Source organism: Heloderma suspectum, chromosome 2 (genome assembly GCF_057233095.1).
Source record: "Heloderma suspectum isolate Gila_16-S chromosome 2, 16-S_ref, whole genome shotgun sequence".
Lineage (NCBI taxonomy): Eukaryota > Metazoa > Chordata > Lepidosauria > Squamata > Helodermatidae > Heloderma > Heloderma suspectum.
In genome coordinates, this window is record NC_139459.1 from 95,173,989 (window position 1) to 95,193,636 (window position 19,648).

Here is a 19,648-nt window from a genome sequence, read left to right on the forward strand (position 1 = left end):
TGCCAGCAAGGTGATGCTCAAAATCCTACAAGCTAGGCTTCAGCAGTATGCGATCCGAGAACTACCGGAAGTACAAGCTGGGTTTAGAAGAGGCAGAGGAACTAGAGATCAAATCGCCAACATTCGCTGCATCATGGAGAAAGCAAGAGAATTCCAGAAAAGCGTCTATTTCTGCTTCATTGACTACGCTAAAGCCTTTGATTGTGTGGATCACAACAAACTGTGGCAAATTCTTAAAGTGATGGGAGTACCAGACCACCTTACCTGTCTCCTGAGAAACCTGTACGAGGGTCAAGAAGCAACAGTAAGAACCAGACATGGAACAACCGAGTGGTTCAAAATTGGGAAAGGAGTACGACAAGGCTGCATATTGTCACCCTGCTTATTTAACTTATATGCAGAGTACATCATGAGAAATGCCGGGTTGGATGAATCAGTGGTCGGAATTAAGATTGCTGGGAGAATTATCAACAACCTCCGATATGCAGACGATACCACCCTAATGGCAGAAAGCGAAGAGGATCTAAAGAGCCTCTTGTTGAGGGTGAAAGAGGAGAGTGCAAAAGCTGGTTTGAAACTCAACATTAAAAAAACTAAGATCATGGCATCTGGCCCCATCACTTCCTGGCATATAGAAGGGGAAGAAATGGAAGCAGTGACAGATTTTACTTTCTTGGGCTCCAAGATCACCGCAGACGGTGACTGTAGCCATGAAATTAAAAGACGCTTGCTCCTTGGGAGGAAAGCTATGGCCAACCTAGACAGCATAGTAAGAAGCAGAGACATCACCTTGCCAACAAAGGTCCGTCTAATCAAAGCTATGGTTTTCCCAGTAGTAATGTATGGATGTGAGAGCTGGACTATAAGGAAGGCTGAGCGCCGAAGAATTGATGCTTTCGAACTGTGGTGCTGGAGAAGACTCCTACGAGTCCCCTGGACTGCAAGGAGGTCAAATCAGTCCATCCTAAAGGAAATCAACCCTGAGTGCTCATTGGAAGGACAGATCCTGAAGCTGAAGCTCAAATATTTTGGCCACCTAATGCGAAGAGAAAACTCTCTGGAAAAGACCCTGATGCTGGGAAAGACTGAAGGCAAAAGGAGAAGGGGACGGCAGAGGATGAGATGGCTAGATAGCATCACCGATGCAATGAATATGAACTTGAGCACGCTCCGGGAGAGAGCGCAGGACAGGAAGGCCTGGCGTGCTATGGTCCATGGGGTCACGAAGAGTCGGACACGACTGAACGACTGAACAACAACAACAACAACAATTCTCCCGTATGAGCCTGCCTGGGTTGTGCTTTCACTGGCAAGCAAAGGCCTTTGTTCCAACAACACTAATTGGGTAGCCAATAGTGAGGGAGGTGAAAATAACCACATGTAGTCAAATTATATGGGCTTATTATGACCACAGTTTCATTGGTTACAGCTTACAGAATTTGGTGTGGCATAGGGCATGGAACAGGTAACTGATCAGTGGTTGATTGTCCTCCCAGCCTGTGTGCTGTGTGCTTACGTAATGGGAGACAGGAGATTGGGGTCCCACTATGCATTGGACCACTTTGGTCTTGCCTCCCCCACTTTGGGTTCCCACATGGGGACCCTGCTTTAATTGGGGTATGAGGTGCCCACCCCTGGCTTGTCCCCAAAATTGGATCCAGCCCAGTGCCTATGTCTCATCTAACCAGTTGTCAGTGCAACAAGACAACAAACAAAACAGTGAGACATTTTGTCAATATATTGGTATGACTCAGGCAAAAATTCAGAGGGAGGTGCAGTTGCCAATTGCACCCTCAGGTAAAATTCCTTCCCAGCCCTGTCAACCACTGACAGTCCATAGCAATGCAACCATGTCTGGGAGGGAGAGTGAGGAAGTCCCAAACCGCTCTGCCAGGAGCCACTCAGATGCCTGTGTTTTATCTCCTGGGAGCAGACCAGAGAGGAGACTTCCAGTCTCTGGTCCTCCTCCCAGGGTTCCACCTGTTAGAGCCATCCAGTGATGCTGATTGGCTCCTTCAAACCTCTTTCTTTGCAGAGACCCTGAGATGCATCCCAGAACTGCCATGCAGTCTACCAAATAGCTGTGCAGCCCAGATGCACAATAGCCTCTTCTTCCTTGTACAGCCTCCCGCACATTTGTGCAAACAGGGTCCCAGGTAAGCTAGGACTTGGGCTTCTATTCAGACAGGATTTGGGCCTTTTAAGCTGAGACGCTTGCTAAAGTAAGTGTCAACTGGTGGGCACTGTTTATTTCTTGTTTTTATTGATGTGCTTTCAATTGTGTTTTAATTTATTTGTCTTTACATTTTAATTATAATTCTGCATGTTATTACTGTTAGCCACCTGGAGCATTTTTTTAGTGGATAGGTGGGATATAAAATTAATAAGTAAATAAATACAGAGTCTTCACATTTTATGCGTATGTTCTGGGAAGAAGAGGTTATCCATATATAGCTATATGGGAGAGAGCTGCTCACTTTGTGCGTATGTGTATAAGAGAGAGCTGGGACAGGATATGCTCATATAATTGGTTCTTGGGTCCAATTCATACAAGTTATTCTGTCTGTGAGCCTCCCAGAGAACTGTTGTTATAGAATGACTTCATAAATACAATAATTAATAAACAAATATACAAACAAACAAGAGTCACGGTATCAAGGGCTCCTTGGCGGCCTCTCTCAGTCTAATCCAGTAGCCAAGTCCAGACACAGACAAAGGGATTCTCTTCAAAACTTTATTCCTCTTTTACAACTTAACAACTCTACTGTTAGCAACTAGATATGAGCAGCAGAGTACCTATGTCCTACGTTGGAACAGTTGGTCCCTGTTTGAAAGGGAATTACTGGCAGACCCCTGAACTTAAGGACTAGGGAGAGTCCCTCCCCTTTTCCCTTGGATCCTCTGGGCGCAGCCGTTGTTTGCACACCACCCGGGCACTACGCCTCCTTTCCGCGCCCTCCATTTGGCACCGCTCTCTGCGTCGGCGTCGCGCGTCCATCAAGTCTGCTTCCCGCGCTCTGGCACTCCCAGGACTGCTATCTAAGCTAGGAATGCTGGTGGGAGGAATCTCCGTCAGCTGTTGGCCCTCGGAAAGAGGAGCGCGCTCCCCTCCCAGGAGCGACTCCTCTTCCTCAGAATCAGAACTACTCTGGGATTCTATGGGCTCAGTGCCCACCCTGACACACGGGAAACAAAAGGGCTGTTCTTGTAGCAGTAGGAAATCACAGAAGAAGGACCCCAAAACCACAGGTGCTGTCAAGTACTTCTTGGTAAATGAGATGTCCTTTACATTTTATGCCAGGGGTCGGCAGAAGGTAATCTCCAGCTCCCATAAACCCCTGCCACAATGGCCAATGGTCAGGAAACCTACATTTTTCTACCCCTGTTTTATACAATAAAATCATCATATTGTACAAACATCACTTCCCTTATTTTCAGTAGGAATATCTCTTGTGCAGATGCACTGGACAACAACAGACGGGGGGAAGCAAGAAGGCTGAAGGGAGTTCCTGCATACCCAGGAAACCCCCCAAGGTATGCAGGAGAGTATTAAATGACTCACGTATGTTCATGTGAGTGTCTAATCAGTATGTCTGCTTTAAAATGGCCTCATACTTTTCAGTGTTTCATAACAGCCCATAATATTTGCCTCCTTCCGAGCAGCAGAAAACCTAAGTGAGAGACAAACCACAGAAGTCATGCATGCCTTTGGTGCTTTTCTGGGACACAACCATGATGCAGGTTTACCATAACTCAGTGTCTGAGCATATGCTTTGCATGCTCCAAGTTCATTTTTGGTATCTCCAGTTTAAAAAGGAGCAGGGAGTAGGTGATGGGGAAGACATCTGCCTGAGACTTGGAATGCCACTGCCAGTCAGAATAAACAATACAGAGATACATGGAAGCTGTATATCAGGAAGTTAGTATAAGGCAGTCTCTTGTGTTCTAAGACTGAAACAGAACTGGAAAGATAGGTCAGTACCCAACAGTAGTCCTACTTAGAGCAGACCCATTGAAACGAATGGGACAAAGTAGTCATGACTAATTTTAGTCCCATTCATTTCAATGGGTCTTCTCTAAGTAGGACTGATGTTGGGTACTGCCCATAATCTTATCCTTAAATACATACACTTTATAAAAATCTATGTATGCTGATCTTTCCCTTGGCCCCTTTGATCTATGGAGCTGCCTGATGGCTGAATGGGTGCATCTGTAATACATGTGTATGATTCACTTCCTAAATTTACTACATAAAAGAAGCATGTCAACATTGGCAAAGAAAGGCAGTAAATGTAAATTTCATCTTTTGATCTTTACTATGCAGCTCTTGTACCACACCCACTATAATGATATGAGCATTCATCAGCAGTTTGTATTAAAAGGTGACATATTTTTTCCCACAAAATGATAAAGGATGTATATGTAGGTATTTTAAAACTCTCGTGTTTGTTTTTATTTGTGTGTAAAGCATGGCATCAATACACCAATGGTGGAAAACACCAAAGAGATACCAAATTGATGCTGTAATATTGTCTCCATTGCATTACAAAGCTCCTTGGACTGAAACATCTCAGGGATCCTAGGCCATGGGAACATGTAGAGCAACTCAGTAATGTCACGGGAAGAAATGTAATTAAGCTATGTGCGAGGAGGCTACTGTGTCACGTGTGTGTAGCTCACCCAATAAAACACTGGTTTGTCCATGTTCAAAGGATTAAGTGCAGGATCTCAAGTCCGGAGAGTCTACAAGGGGAAGGGAGAAAACCTCCATGGCTTGTACAACTTTAAAACAAGACAAACAGGATGTACCTACCTTTAGACTGGTAAAGAGTAAAGTGTCTTTCCCACTCCACTATTTCATGAGAAGGAGCACAAAGCTCAGTTTTGCTTCTTCCTCACTTCCCCCTGACAGACATGGTGTAATAGCAGGGGAGTGCCTAACCTCTGCAGATTTTTTTTAAAAATCAAAGTAAAAAGCATAATATGGGAATGAGATGGAGAAGTTGTGCTGCTGGTTATCCCCTGGTCATCCCCTAGTGATTGGGAAGGGCTGGAGGTCAGTGGTAGAGCACGTTTTCTGCATGCCAAAAGTTCCAGGTTCAACACCAGCTATTCCTCTCTGGTGGGTGTCATGACCAGAGGGAGCCTTTTCAGTGGTAGCTTCTTGTCTTTGGAATGTTCTCCCTAGGAAGCCTGCCTGGTGGCTTCATTACTATCATTTAGGCATCAGGCTGGACTGTCTTATCGGGGTTCCTGATTGCACAGAGAGTTTTGCTCAAGTTCAAGGGAACGCGAGTATCATTCCTGTTCAGATCTTGCTAATTCAACATGGAAAGGTCTGAACTGAGGGGAGCGGGGCCAACACACTGGGAGATGTAGGGAGGCCAGCAAGCACATCCCTGACCCTCTACGCACTTTAAGCCCTCACGTATTCAGGCAAATGACTGAACAGGGCTTCAGTAACACACAGAACTAACACCGTTTACAATGTCCTTTTGGTCAAAATGGAACTTCATCAACCCTCCAGTCAATGGAGGCCCTTTTCCAAGGCCCCCCTCAGGCTGAAGTTTGGAGGGTGGCAAAAAGGAAGAGGGCCATTTTGGAACACTCTCTCTAGGGAAGCTCACCTAGCACCTCCACTAATGTCTTTCTGGTACTAGGCAAAATTTTTCCTGTTCTCCTAGGCATTTTAACATCAGCTCAATACATTTAACATCGTTTAAATATTGATATTAACATTTCTGGCATAGCTCTCTATTGATCAGATTATTTTCTGTGTTCTGGTTCTGGCTTCTATATTTTATTTTATTTAGTATGGATTATGATTGTAGATTGTGGATTCCTTTTAAATGATTTTTAATGGTTCAATTGCATAGCTCTCAGAAAACCCAGGTTACTGGGTTTATAAATTTATTGTAAATGTAAGAAATAAATAATGTTGCATGTTCCCTGCACATTGTTGTTCAGTCGTTCAGTCATGTCCGACTCTTTGTGACCCCATGAACCATAGCACGCCAGGCCTTCCTGTCCTCTGCTCTCTCCCAGAGTGTGCTCAAGTTCATATTCATTGCATCGGTGATGCTATCTAGCCATCTCATCCTCTGCCGTCCCCTTCTCCTTTTGCCTTCAATCTTTCCCAGCATCAGGGTCTTTTCCAGTGACCTTTCTCTTCGCATTAGGTGGCCAAAATATTTGAGCTCCAGCTTCAGTATCTGTCCTTCCAGTGAGCAGTCAGGGTTGATTTCCTTTAGGATTGACTGATTTGACCTCTTTGAGGTCCAGGGGACTTGTAAGAGTCTTCTCCAGCACCACAGTTCAAAAGCATCAATTCTTCAGTGCTCAGCCTTCCTTATAGTCCAGCTCTCACAACCATATGTTGCTACTGGGAAAACCATAGCTTTGATTATACGAACCTTTTTCGGCAGGGTGATGTCTCTGCTTCTTACTATGCTGTCTAGGTTTGCCATAGCTTTCCTCCCAAGGAGCAAGCATCTTTTAATTTCATAGCTACAGTCACCATCTGAGGTGATCTTGGAGCCCAAGAAAATAAACTCTGTCACTGCTTCCATTTCTTCCCCTTCTATATGCCAGGAAGTGATGGGGCCAGATGCCATGATCTTCGTTTTTTTAATGTTGCATTTCAAACCAGCTTTTGTACTCTCCACTTTCACCCTCAACAAGAGGCTCTTTAGATCCTCTTCGCTTTCTGCCATTAGGGTGGTATTGTCTGCGTATCTGAGGTTGTTGATAATTCTCCCGGCAATCTTAATTCCGACCTGTGATTCATCCAACCCGGCGTTTCTCATGATGTACTCTGCATATAAGTTAAATAAGCAGGGCGACAATATACAGCCTTGTCGTACTCCTTTCCCAATTTTGAACCAATCGGTTGTTCCATGTCCGGTTATTACTGTTGTTTCTCGACCCTCGTACAGGTTTCTCAGGAGACAGGTAAGGTGGTCTGGTACTCCCATCTCTTTCAGAATTTGCCACGGTTTGTTGTGATCCACACTAGCGTAGTCAATGAAGCAGAAATAGACATTTTTCTGAATTCTCTTGCTTTCTCCATGATCCAGCGAATGTTGGCGATTTGATCTCTAGTTCCTCTGCCTCTTCGAAACCCAGCTTGTACTTCCGGTAGTTCTCAGTTCGTATACTGCTGAAGCCTAGCTTGTAGGATTTTGAGCATCACCTTGCTGGCATGTGAAATGAGTGCAATTGTATGGTAGTTTGAACACTCTTTGGCATTGCCCTTCTTTGGAATTGGAATATAAACTGACCTTTTCCACTCTTGTGGCCATTGTTGAGTGTTCCAAATTTGTTGGCATATTGAGCGCAGCACTTTAACAGCATCATCTTTTAGGATTTTAAATAGCTCAGCTGGAAGACTGTCATCTCCGCTAGCTTTGCTGTTAATAATGCTTCCAAAGGCCCACTTGACTTCACTCTCGAGGATGTCCGGCTCAAGTTCAGTGACCACACTATCATGGCTATCAGGGACGTTAAGATCTTTCCTGTATTGTTCTGTGTATTCTTTTCACCTCTTCTTAATCTCATCTCCTTCTGTTAGGTCCCTGCCTTCTTTGTCCTTGATCATGCCCGTCTTTGCACAAAACGTTCCCTTCATATCTCCGATTTTCTTGAAAAGATCTCTAGTCTTACCCGTTCTATTGTTTTCCTTGATTTCTTTGCATTGTTCCTTTAAGAAGGCCTTCTTGTCTCTCCTTGCTATTCTCTGGAACTCTGCATTCAGTTGGATATATCTTCCCCTTTCTCCCTTGCTTTTCGCTTCCCTTCTTTCCTCAGCTACTTGTAAAGCCTCCTCAGATAGCCACTTTGCTTTCTTGCATTTTTTTCTTTGGGATGGATTTAGTTGCTGCCTCCTGAACAATGTTACGGACCTCTGTCCATAGTTCCTCAGGGACTCTATCTGGTCTAATCCCTGAAATCTATTCCTCACCTCCACTGTATATTCATAAGGGATATGATTTAGGTCATACCTGAATGGTTTAGTGGTTTTCCCTACGTTCTTCAATTTCAGCCGAAATTTTGCAACAAGAAGCTCATGATCTGAGCCACAGTCAGCTCCAGGTCTTGTTTTTACTGACTGTATGGAGCTTCTCCATCTTTAGCTGCAAAGGACATAATCAATCTCATTTCGATATTGACCATCTGGTGATGTGCATGTGTAGAGTCATCTCTTGTGCTGTTGGAAAAGAGTGTTTGCTATGATCAGCATGTTCTCTTGGCAAAACTCTATTAGCTTTTGTCCTGCTTCATTTTGTACACCAAGGCCATGCCTGCCTGTTATCCCGGTGATTTCTTGACTTCCTACTTTAGCATTCCAATCCCCTATGATGAAGAGGACATCTTTTTTTGGTGTTAGTTCTAGAAGGTGTTGTAGGTCTTCATAGAACCGATCAACCTCAGCTTCTTCGGCCACAGTGGTTGGGGCATAGACTTGAATTACTGTGATGTTGAATGGTTTGCCTTGGATTCGTACTGAGATCATTCTCTCATTTTTGAGATTGTACCCCAGTATGGCTTTCCCCACCCTTTTGTTGACTATGAGTGCTACTCCATTTCTTCTAAGGGATTGTTGCCCACAGTAGTAGATATGATGGTTACCTGAGTTAAATTCGCCCATGCTTGTCCATTTTAGTTCACTGATTCCCAAGATGTCGATGTTCAATCTTGCCATCTCATGTTTGACCACCTCCAGCTTACCTTGATTCATTGATCTGACATTCCAGGTTCCTAAACAATATTGTTCTTTACAGCATCGGATTTTCTTTTCACCACCAGACACATCCACAGCTGAGTGTCCTTTCAGCTTTGGCCCAGCTGCTTCACTCTTTCTGGTGCTATTTGGAAATTCCCTCTGCTCTTCCCCAGTAGTATATTGGACACTTTCCGACCTGAGGGGCTCATCTTCCGGCGTCATATTTTTTAGCCTTGTGATATGTTCCATGGGGTTTTCTTGGCAGGAATACTGGAGTGGGTTGCCATTTCCTTCTCCAGTGGACCACATTTTGTCAGAACTCTCTGCCATGACCTGTCCGTCTTGGGTGGCCCTGCACGGCATAGCTTATGGCTTCACTGAGTTACGCAAGCCCCTTCACCACAACAAGGCAGCGATCCATGAAGGGGCCCTGCACATAGACTATTGGAAATATACAAATAAATAAATAAAAGCAGATGTTTGTTGAATTTAGACTTTTCTGTCAATTAATATCTACAATTAGATTGTGACAAATGAGGCAAATATGTATGTTTGTTTTTTTAAATCTAAAAAGTGACCTGTGATAGAAATGTTATGATATTACTGTGACCATTTTGAAAGTTCTGGCACTCAAAAGCAGTGAAGTAAGTCTGCTGAAGAAGCGAAAGAAATACGATAAAAACAGGGCAAATGTTCAAAAAGGGAGCATTTGTAAAGGTTTGGTCTGCCAAACTAAGCAGCTATACTATTTTTTTTAATTCACAATGTAAATTCAGTTGTGGTGTATTGCCAGGTTTTTAAGAATAAGTGCTTTCTCTGTTATCACACAGTTGCTACTTATATATCTGTAAATTTAAAATCCTGTGCACTATTAGTGTAACATAAAGGCTGCAATCTGATACTACTTACCTAAGAATATGCCCCATTGGACTCAGTGCAGCCAATGTCTGAGTAGACATATAGAAGATTACGCTGTAAAAGACTGAGAGAGAACCATGTCATCCCTGGTTCAAGTTTCATATTAGCTGTGAATTCAGTAAGTGAGCTTGTTTGGGCAACTTAGTGTCACACCCTATTCATAATATGGGAACTATAATACTATCCCACCCTACAGGGTTGGTGTAAAGATTAATGAGATCTTACATACAAAGCACTTTTGAATGCTTGAAATTACTATGTACATGTTAATTACTGGCATTATTGCTAGTATCCCTCATTACAACAAGAGGATGAAAGACCACAGAAATTGATATCATGATATTATTTTCCCCAAAACAATGTTTGTTGGAACGTAGTTAAGTACGATGTGTTCCCATGCATACATTTCCCCCCAATACCTGCTGGAGGGAATGCAGTAACACAGTCCACATATTTGTCTATTGTGAATCAGTGACCTGGTTTGCATGTAACAATAACCCCTGGGTTGTTCAACCTTCATTTGCCAGTTCCTCCAGGGGGGCCTATTTTCTTACATAACAAGCACAATTTCCTTTTCCTTACTTCCCATGGGTTGTCAGGGCAACACGGGACATATGAACCCAGAACTCCGGGCTGTTGAGAGGAAAACAAGCCAGAGTTTTAACCCACGTTGCTGGTTTTAATCCATGATTTTTTGTTAAAACTCAAACCCACGGTTTAAATCTCTGGGTTGTTCCCCTCTCAACAACCCAGAGTTCCAGGTTCACACATCATACTGAACAACCTAAAATAGATACAAAGTGGATGCGGTGAGCGGGCAGTGTGCATGCTCTCACACAACCCTGACCAACCATGGATTAATTAACCCATGGTTGGTTGTTACATGCGAACCGGATTAGTATGTGGAGGGAGGAATTGGACCAGTGCTGGCTTTGGGTTTTGGCAGGCCTTGGGCAAAATAATCTCAGTGGGGCCCTTTCCCTAAATAGGCCTACCTCCTCCTCTCCACTGTCACCACGACCCGTTTGATTGCCTTCCCCTCTCTGCTCAGTCTTTTCAACCATCCAGAGGGAGAGTGTAAGGCAAGTGGAGGATGCTTGTCTTGTTTGATCACCTCACTTGTGCCACAGGTTCTCTTCACAGGTTCTGGTGAATGCACAGATAGAAGGGTGGGCAAGATCCTGCTCCCCCTCATGCATGCATTCCACACATTTGAATGCATAAACAGCCCTAGTATTTCAGACTAAGCACTACCTTACAACAAAACTTCTAATTTAGGATGGTCAGGTGGGAAGAATTTCCTGTTTTAGAGCCATGGCTTGAAGGTACATTCACACAAACATTTTTTCCACTACCAAAAGCCCCCCCCCCCCCCCCAATATCTACTATATGTCTACTGTATCTTTATGGATTTCAGTTCTGTGAACAGGCTGCTTCAGACTTATGTTAGTCAGACACTTTCAGACTTGCCTTGGCTGGCAATGGAAGACTTTCTGCCAACCAACTTAATATATGAGTACGACCTATTTGAGCACTACCTATTATTTCTGTTATTATAATTCTAGACTCCCCACCCCCACCTCTACACTCACACACCCCAATCCAAATGGAAAACAAAACATATTTTTTATAAAATACTGTTTGCATTTTCTACAGGGTGCATGATTCTGATTTGGCAAAAGTACATAATGCTACGCTTTTTTTTGGTAATCCTGCATCTGGATGTATGTATACAGTTCCACAGATATCCATGTTTTTATAGACATATAAACATTGCAAGTAGCAGGGTTGGTCCATTAAAGGTGTGTGTGTGTGTGGGGGGGGAGGATGTGATCAAAAGTATCAGTAGTACTTAATACCTAATAAAACAGTAGTAAATAATGTTTTTATTAGGACTAATTAAAATGTTTCAAAGTAGTGAGCAAGCTTTCACATTGCCCAGGGTGCTTCTTCATGCTAGATGTTAAGCAAACAAAAGAAAAACAAAACAAACAAAAAAGCAGCAGGGTGGGGGGTGGGGAGGAGAAAGGGTAGAAAAATAAATGTTGCAGGATTCCCATACCATCATTTGACTCTGCACAGGCAGACATTGGCAAGAGAAAGTGATGTATTGGCAGGTGGTCTTTATTACACAGGTCATTCATAATGTCAAGCATCTTAGAAAGGTGATGCTGCACCTAAAAGGTTATCAGGTTGGAGCCACAAAGTCTAAAAAAAATTCTTCAACAAGAGTCTGTAATGGGTAATATCTCTGACACCTTTGCCAGATTTCATTTATTTTATTTCTATTTTAAAACATCTATAGCCTGCCAGTTTTACATAGTATAAATGCATTCAAATTGGAAAAGCAAACTTCTTCCCTGAGTCTCTCTAAGATTCTATTCACCTCCTTATCTTTTGCATCCCTTTCATCTATAAAGTCTCTTCCAATAAGCTTCTTTCTTTTTTTTTTTTTTTGCTTCTAAGTACCCTGCGATGGTATTGAAGTTTTAAAGGAGTTGCTTTAATTATAAGCACTACAGTAATGAATTCAAGTACACTAATTTATCATAAATGACTTCCCCATCTGTCTCTAAAGTATGCTCCAAAAAATTATGTGAATGTGATAATATTATGGTTCAAAGTTTACCACATTTTCCTTGTCATGCATACAGCACATGTTAGCTTTTTACTATTATTACAGAAGTGTGTGTGTGTGTGTGTGTGGTCTACTCCTAATTTATTTGCACTTCAACCTATTGGGATCAAGCACCAATCCCTGCAGGCAAAGGAAGACTGGGAAAAAAGAGACAGACATCCCCCGCCCCCAGGCGCAGAAAGGGAAGCAACTTCTCAAGTACTACAACTTCTTCATCTGCCCGCAGTACAAATTGTTCACTAGCATGGAGGGCTTCCAAAAGATGCAATTAGCAACTCACTACAAACATTTTTTTGCATTAGCTAATGATCCAGCTACACTTGTATGTAAACAGCACCAACATATCTAATCAATGCAACAAGAAAGAAAAAGAAAAACCAACAGAATGCCTATTAAACATCTGGATGTAATTTTCCAGTTTGGCTTAGAACAAAATGAAAACATATGCAGGTCCTTTTGATCTATGCCTCAACAAAGAAATTGTTGGTCTAAAAAAAAAAAAAAAAAAGCACACTGGCCAGTCAATGTGTCATTTTCATAAAACCTGGTCATTTTTCTTCAAGTGTTCCCAATTTAATTATGTTGGTTTCCTGCAATCTTTAATTTTACCATACTGTGTGAAACCAGAAGAGATTCTTTGGAGCTGATCTTATTTAAGTTTTAAGTGCTCATGATGTCTGCTACTGTTCTTCCCCCTCCCACCCCCTTCCACTTGAGAATCTTTTCTTTCTTTCTTTTCAGATCAAAACATCATGGCTGCATTTAGATGGCAACTTCCCCAATGGCTGATTTAACATAGTTGGAAAGGGAAAATGTACCTCTAGGAAATAGTACCAAATAGCATGTGGTTTTCCAAAAAAAGTTACTCATTTGGACTGTGTCACTTCTAGTGGTGCAGAACCTCAGGGGTAAGGAACCTCAGGCTGGGGGGGGGGAGAATCTGGGCCTCCTGGGGTCGCGATCTGACCCCTTGGGGTTCCCTTGGCTCCACCCCCTTTCCTCAGACCATTGACGGTTTGGTAGTTTCCTGGCTTTTATGCAGTTTTTTCCCATTCTAAAAGGTTGAAATGTCCCTCCTAAGGTTTAGTTACTGGCAGTAAATATACTGGTATTTTTCATAATTTGGCTCCACCACTGGAATTTGGAGCTGCACCCTTGAGAGCTTCTCCAAAATGGAATTTGGCTCTCAGGATGAAAGAGAGGTTCAACACCCTGTGCTAGATCTTGGTCTACCATTTGGATTAGCTGAAATCATCATAGAAACTGGAAGGGTCTTATGCTGATGGTACGAAACAAGTGAACAAAAGAATGAAAGAAAGAGCAAATGCTTTAGCTAATTTTTTTCATACCCTCCTGTGAGCAGAATCAGCTCAAGGCATGAGCTAGTGTGGTCTAACTATAGTCGTTAGACTATTATACTGGGACTATTATTTATATTTATTTTATTTCTATACCACCCAATAGCCGAAGCTCTCTGGATGCTTCACAGAAATTAAAACTGCAAAGCGCAGCATAAGACAATATAAAATATGAAAGCTTAAAACCACAGTATAACAGTACAATCAGAATAAACCTAGCAGCAATGCAGAGATTTAAAATACAGATTTAAAACACCGAAGTTAAAAGACTAGGAAGCTAAAATACTGGTAGAATAAAAAGGTCTTCACGTGGCACTGGAAGGAGTACAATGTAGGTGCCAGGCAAACCTCACTAGGGAGCTCATTCCACAGCCAGGGTGCCACAGCAGAAAAGGCCCTCCTCCTGGTAGCCACCCGCCTCACTTCTTTTGGCAGGGGCTCATGGAGAACGACCATTGAGGATGATCTTAGGGTCCAGGCAGGCACATATGGGAGGAGGCAATCCTTCAGATAACCTGGCTCCAAGCTGTTAAGGGCTTTTAATGTTAATACCAGCACATTGAATTAGGAAATGGACTGGCAGCCAGTGCAGCTGGAAACGTACTGGTGTAATGTGATCTCCTTGACTAGGGAAACCCAGGTTCAAATCCACACTCAAATCATGGACCTCCCTGGGCAACCTTTGAGACAACTACTCTCTCTCAGTCTGATCTACCTTACAGGGTTGTGGTGAGGATAAAATGATGGTGATGGTGCTTACGGCCTTGAACTCCTTGGAAGAAAGGTGGGATACAAGTGCAGTTAACAGTGGATGGAAAATCCAAATAGCCCTCCCTCTATCTAATTAACATGGGCCCCAATCCATCAGGACAGATCTCCCATGCAAGCCTGATTGAAATGAATACACAGTTCATTTCAGTGTACAGGGACAACATCCTGGTTGATTATGTCCTCCTGGATGAGATATACCTATGCCCCACTTTGCTGCCCCTAACGGCTCCAAAAATATGCCCTCTAGGGTGGCCATGCCACTCTGCTGAATAATACAAAAGGAAATATTTTTAAATTGGATGATTAAAAATAAAGGTTAGAGCCTGCAGTTACACAACATCTCTCATTTTTCCCTGCTCTGATCTAGTACTAACTTAAGCTCTATTCAAGCATTACTCAAATGATCAGGGTATCCATGGTGAAAGGTACACCAGGGGTATGCATTTAGCCACACTTCCAAAGGTGCACTGCTCCTCTCCACCATTGCCGTGTTCTCCGTATCTTCTGAGGTAGGAGAGAGGGCACCTGTACTCATGGCAGCTGCTGGGCCTTGAAGCTGCCCATCAATAGCACCTGAACAGCAGACTGAGCAAGGCACACAGGATACCTGGTCACAGTTTTCCACATTATGGTGAAATGTACTGCATTTCTATTTCAATCATCATCATCCTTTCTAAATTTGCATCTATACATATAAATTAGCATATGCAAATTTTATGCAAATACATGTCCGCTGGGTCCAAAGCAGCTCTGTTCCCCTGAGACAGGCCTGATCCAGGTTCCTCATTTACACCAGACTGGAGCTGGCATAGAAAATTCCCTCTCATTGTAACCAATGAGAAGAGAAATAATAAAACTCTACTCCACCAGGGGAAAACGGAGGAAAAAAACTACCTCCATCTTTTGCCTTGGTTGGTGCAAGCTGACTGGGGATGAGATGGTAGTTCCACCACATTGCTCCTATCCCTGTCACCACTTAATATTGCTCTGGTCGATCCTAAATTAGGACTATCCATTTGTATCTAACTTTCTCTTAGTATTCCATATGGCTGCTGGTATACAATTAATATATTAGTCTTTCTCCTTGCAAATTAGATAATTGCATTAATTTTCTTAGGGTAGAAAACATGGACATTAAAGGAGACATTATAAATAATGCGAAGGGTTTTTGGCCCTTCAGTCTTGGAGGCTGTCTCCACATACTGTTTATTTATTGCACACATAAGACCGAAGAGACTGGTGTGTCTCTGCCTTTTGAAATACCCTGTGAAAACATTGTGCACTATAATTATCATAGCAGGAGAATCAAGGGGAAGTTATGACCTTAAACCCCATGACGTTTCAAATTATGTTATTCGTTAGTGTACCTTCAGGCATCACAGAATCAGCCCAAGCAAGTTAAAACCTTGCTAAATCAGAAGGTATTATTTGTGTCTTTATAAAAAAGAAATGTAGCAACTTTTAATTTAGGCCTAAGCAGTCACCCTGGAGGAATGCAGAACAACTGACCGGACTAATCACTGCCATCATGTTTATCAAGGAGCAAGTGCTTTTAGACAGACGTAAACAAATGAATGTAGATTAGGACATTCAGAAGGGACAATAAAAATGCCTTTTGTCTCAGATGTGGTTTTGTTTAACTATGAATACAGTTAATACAGCGCATAATGTGGAAAATGGTTTTGTTTTTTTGAAAATTTGAATGTTAATCCCTAAAATGTAGCTCTTTCATCGGAATGACCTGATGGACACACGTTTTCCTGTTGCGTTGGACAAAGAAGTTGCAGACACCCGTTTTGGGTTAAAACTGGGCCACAACTTTTATTTAATTACAGTGGTGGAGAAAACAGTTTTATGGGGGGTGAATTATAAGGCCCCTGAACCTATTGCTCAAGCTTATCCAGGGAACTGGCCTGGCTATCCATGCTGCAATCAGCCCCGGGATGTTCTGCTCACACCTGAGCCTCCTATTGTGGAGTGTATCAATTGGGCATCAGCTGGTTTCAGCATGGTTTCCATTCCACCAGCAGTTGCCCCAAATTGTCTGGTGGAGGAGGAGTTCCACCCATCCCCAATGCTTCTTGGGCCAGATAGGAAACCTCTGTGGTCTGGGCTTGGCCTGAGGGCTGCAGGTTTCCATCCTTACACTACACAAATGTTGGTTCTTAGTCTGTAGCTACCACATGCATACACTACAATACAAGCCTCTGCATGTCTACTTAGGAGTAAGCCCCATTGATCTCAATGATCCCAAGCAAATATGTACATTGTATGGGATCACAAGTCTCAAGATACTTGGTTTGTTGTTGTTGTTGTTGTTGAAAACAACGCCGTTTTAAATTGTACATGCAGAATACAAGCTGTTTTTAAGTAACAAATAAGAACATCCAGAAGGCTCTTGTCTGCTTGTTCAACACTGAAGGGGAAATGTATGTGGAACAGTTCTAGAAAGGTGGATAGCTCATCTCTAGAAAGCCACAGATCTGCCTGCCATCCAACGTGCCCCTCCTGACAGCAGAAAGACATTACTTGCTGACAGTGTAATACAGTAAGACATCAGCACAATTCACATTGATCGATTTATCTTACGTTCAGCAAGAATCGAGTCCAAGTCAACCTCCTTGAAGTAGTCAGTTATTTAACAGCCCCTCTATTCCTAAATGTTGGTTTTGTAAGGCCAAAACACCTCTACTCTCTGGGGCAGATATGAAGCTCTGAGATGGTTATAACAGGGCATGGCACAAATGACGGACAGATCATTTCATTTCATTTATTATATTTCTACACTGTCCCATAGCTGAAGCTTTCTGGGCAGTTCACAAAATTTAAAAACCATTAAAATACATTACATAAAATATTAAAAACTATTCACATAATAACATAAAATAAATAACACACAACAACAACATATATCTAAAACAATTTAAAACAATTAGCCAGAGACAATCAAGAGATTCATTATACGCTGCCAAATGCCTGAGAGAAGAGGGCAGTTTTAACCTGGTGCTGAAAAGATGACAATGCCAGGTGGGCCTTGTCAGGGAGATTATTCCATAAATGGGGAGCCACCACCGATAAGGTCTCCCTTTGCTATAATCCATTTCTTATAATGAAAGTAGGACCAATATGCCAGATTCCAGTGGCTTATTGCACTGTCCTAAAGAACCAGTTTAATCAAGAACCAGCTTGGAGGAGGGCTAATGTTGTCCCTATCTTCAAAAAGGGCAAAAAGGAGGAACCTGGGAACTGCAGACCAGTCAGTCTGACATCAATCCCTGGGAAAATTCTGGAGCAGATGATAAAGCAATCCATCTGGAAGCACCTTGAAAACAATGCCGTGATTACTTGAAGCCAACATGGATTTGTCAAGAACAAATCCTGCCAGATGAATCTGATCTCATTTTTTGATCAGGTAACCTCCGTTGTGGACTGTGGGAATGCTGTGGACATAATATACCTTGACTTCAGCAAAGCTATTGACAAAGCACCCCATGATATCCTGATGAGCAAACTAGCTCCAAGTGGGCTAGATGAAATAACAATCAGGTGGATCCACAGTTGGCTACAGAATCAGACTCAAAGAGTGTTCAATGGGATCTTCTCAAACTGGGGAGAGGTAACAAGCGGGGTACCTCAGGGCTCGGTCCTGGGCCCAGTGCTCTTCAACATTTTTATTAATGACTTGGAGGAGGTGGTGCAGGGAATGCTGATCAGATTTGCAGATGACACAAAATTGGGCGGGATAGCTAATAGTAGGGCTGTGCACCACTTCAGCCCAAGGCTCGAACCCTGAGTCAAAGCGGGCCACTTCGGGTCACTTTGTGCCCCTTCCAAGGCAAAGCAGAGGGGGCACGAAGTGACCCAGAGAGGGTCGGGGGCTCACCGAAGCACTTTGTGCACTTCGGAGCTTTAGCCCCCAGACCAACCCCCCCAGACCAGCCCCCCTGGCACCTCCAGCTCCTTACCTGAACTGCCTTCACTGCCAATGCCTTTTCCTCACTGCCGCCACCTTCTCCACTGCCTGCCACCACCACCTGCCACCAGCTCCTGAGGCCTGGATGCATGGCAACTCTTCTTGCAGGGAGTTGCCATTTTAAAAATGGTGACTCCCTGGAAGAAGATGAGTCGCTGCACATCCAGGCCTCAGGAGATGACAGTGGTGGTGAAGACAGCAGCAGCGGGTGGTGGCAAAGGCAAAGACGAAGACGGTGAAGGCAGCGGTGAAGACAGCAGTAGCGGGTGGCTAAGATGGCGGTAGCACAATGGCAGCAGAGGAGGAGGAGGCCCAGGTAAGGAGCTGGGGGTTTGCATGGGGGCATCGGGGGGGACCTGAAGCAGGTTTCACCATCTGAACCCTACCTCGGGTTCAGGGCCATGGGAGGTCTGCCCGAGCCAGATCAGGCCTGCCTCAGAAGCTGCGAAGCAGCTTCTGAGCAGGATCGGGGGGTCCCTGCACAGCCCTAGCTAACACCCTGGAAGACAGGAACAGAATTCAAAGTGATCTTGATAGGCTGGAGCACTGGGCAGAAAACAACAGAATGATATTGAATAGGGATAAATGCCAAGTTCTGCACCTAGGAAAAAGAAACCAAATGCACAGTTACAAGATGGGGCATATGTGGAAGAATCTTGGAATTGTTGTGGATCACAAGCTGAATATGAGTCAACAATGTGATGTGGTTGTAAAAAAGGCAAATGCTATTCTGGGCTGCATTAATAGAAGTATAGCCTCCAAATCATGTGAAGTACTAGTTCCCCTCTACTCAGCACTGCTTAGGCCTCATCTGGAGTACTGTGTGCAGTTCTGGGCCCCACATTTTAAGAAGGATGCAGACAAACTGGAGAGAGTTCAGAGGAGGGCAATGAAGGTGATCACGGGACTGAGGAGTAGGGATGTACGAAAGTCACTTACCTTTTCGAAGGGTGACATTTGCGGTGGGGGGGAGGCGCTCCGTCCCTCCTCCCAAAATTCTCTCCGGCTGGCTCCGCTCTGTGAAGATTCTACGGAGCCGCCGGCTGGGGCCGCCCACAGCTGGACATCCAGCCGCTGGGCAGCCTGCAGGGACGCAAATGGCGGCTACCGTAGCCACCGCCATTTGCGTCCCTGTATTTTGCCGTGATAGGCTACATAAATATTTACGTAGCCTATCACGGCAAAAAAAAAAAGCGAATGCAAATGGCGGCGGCTACAGCAGCTGCCATTTGCGTTCCCTTTTATTTTGCCATTTTAGCCTACGTAAA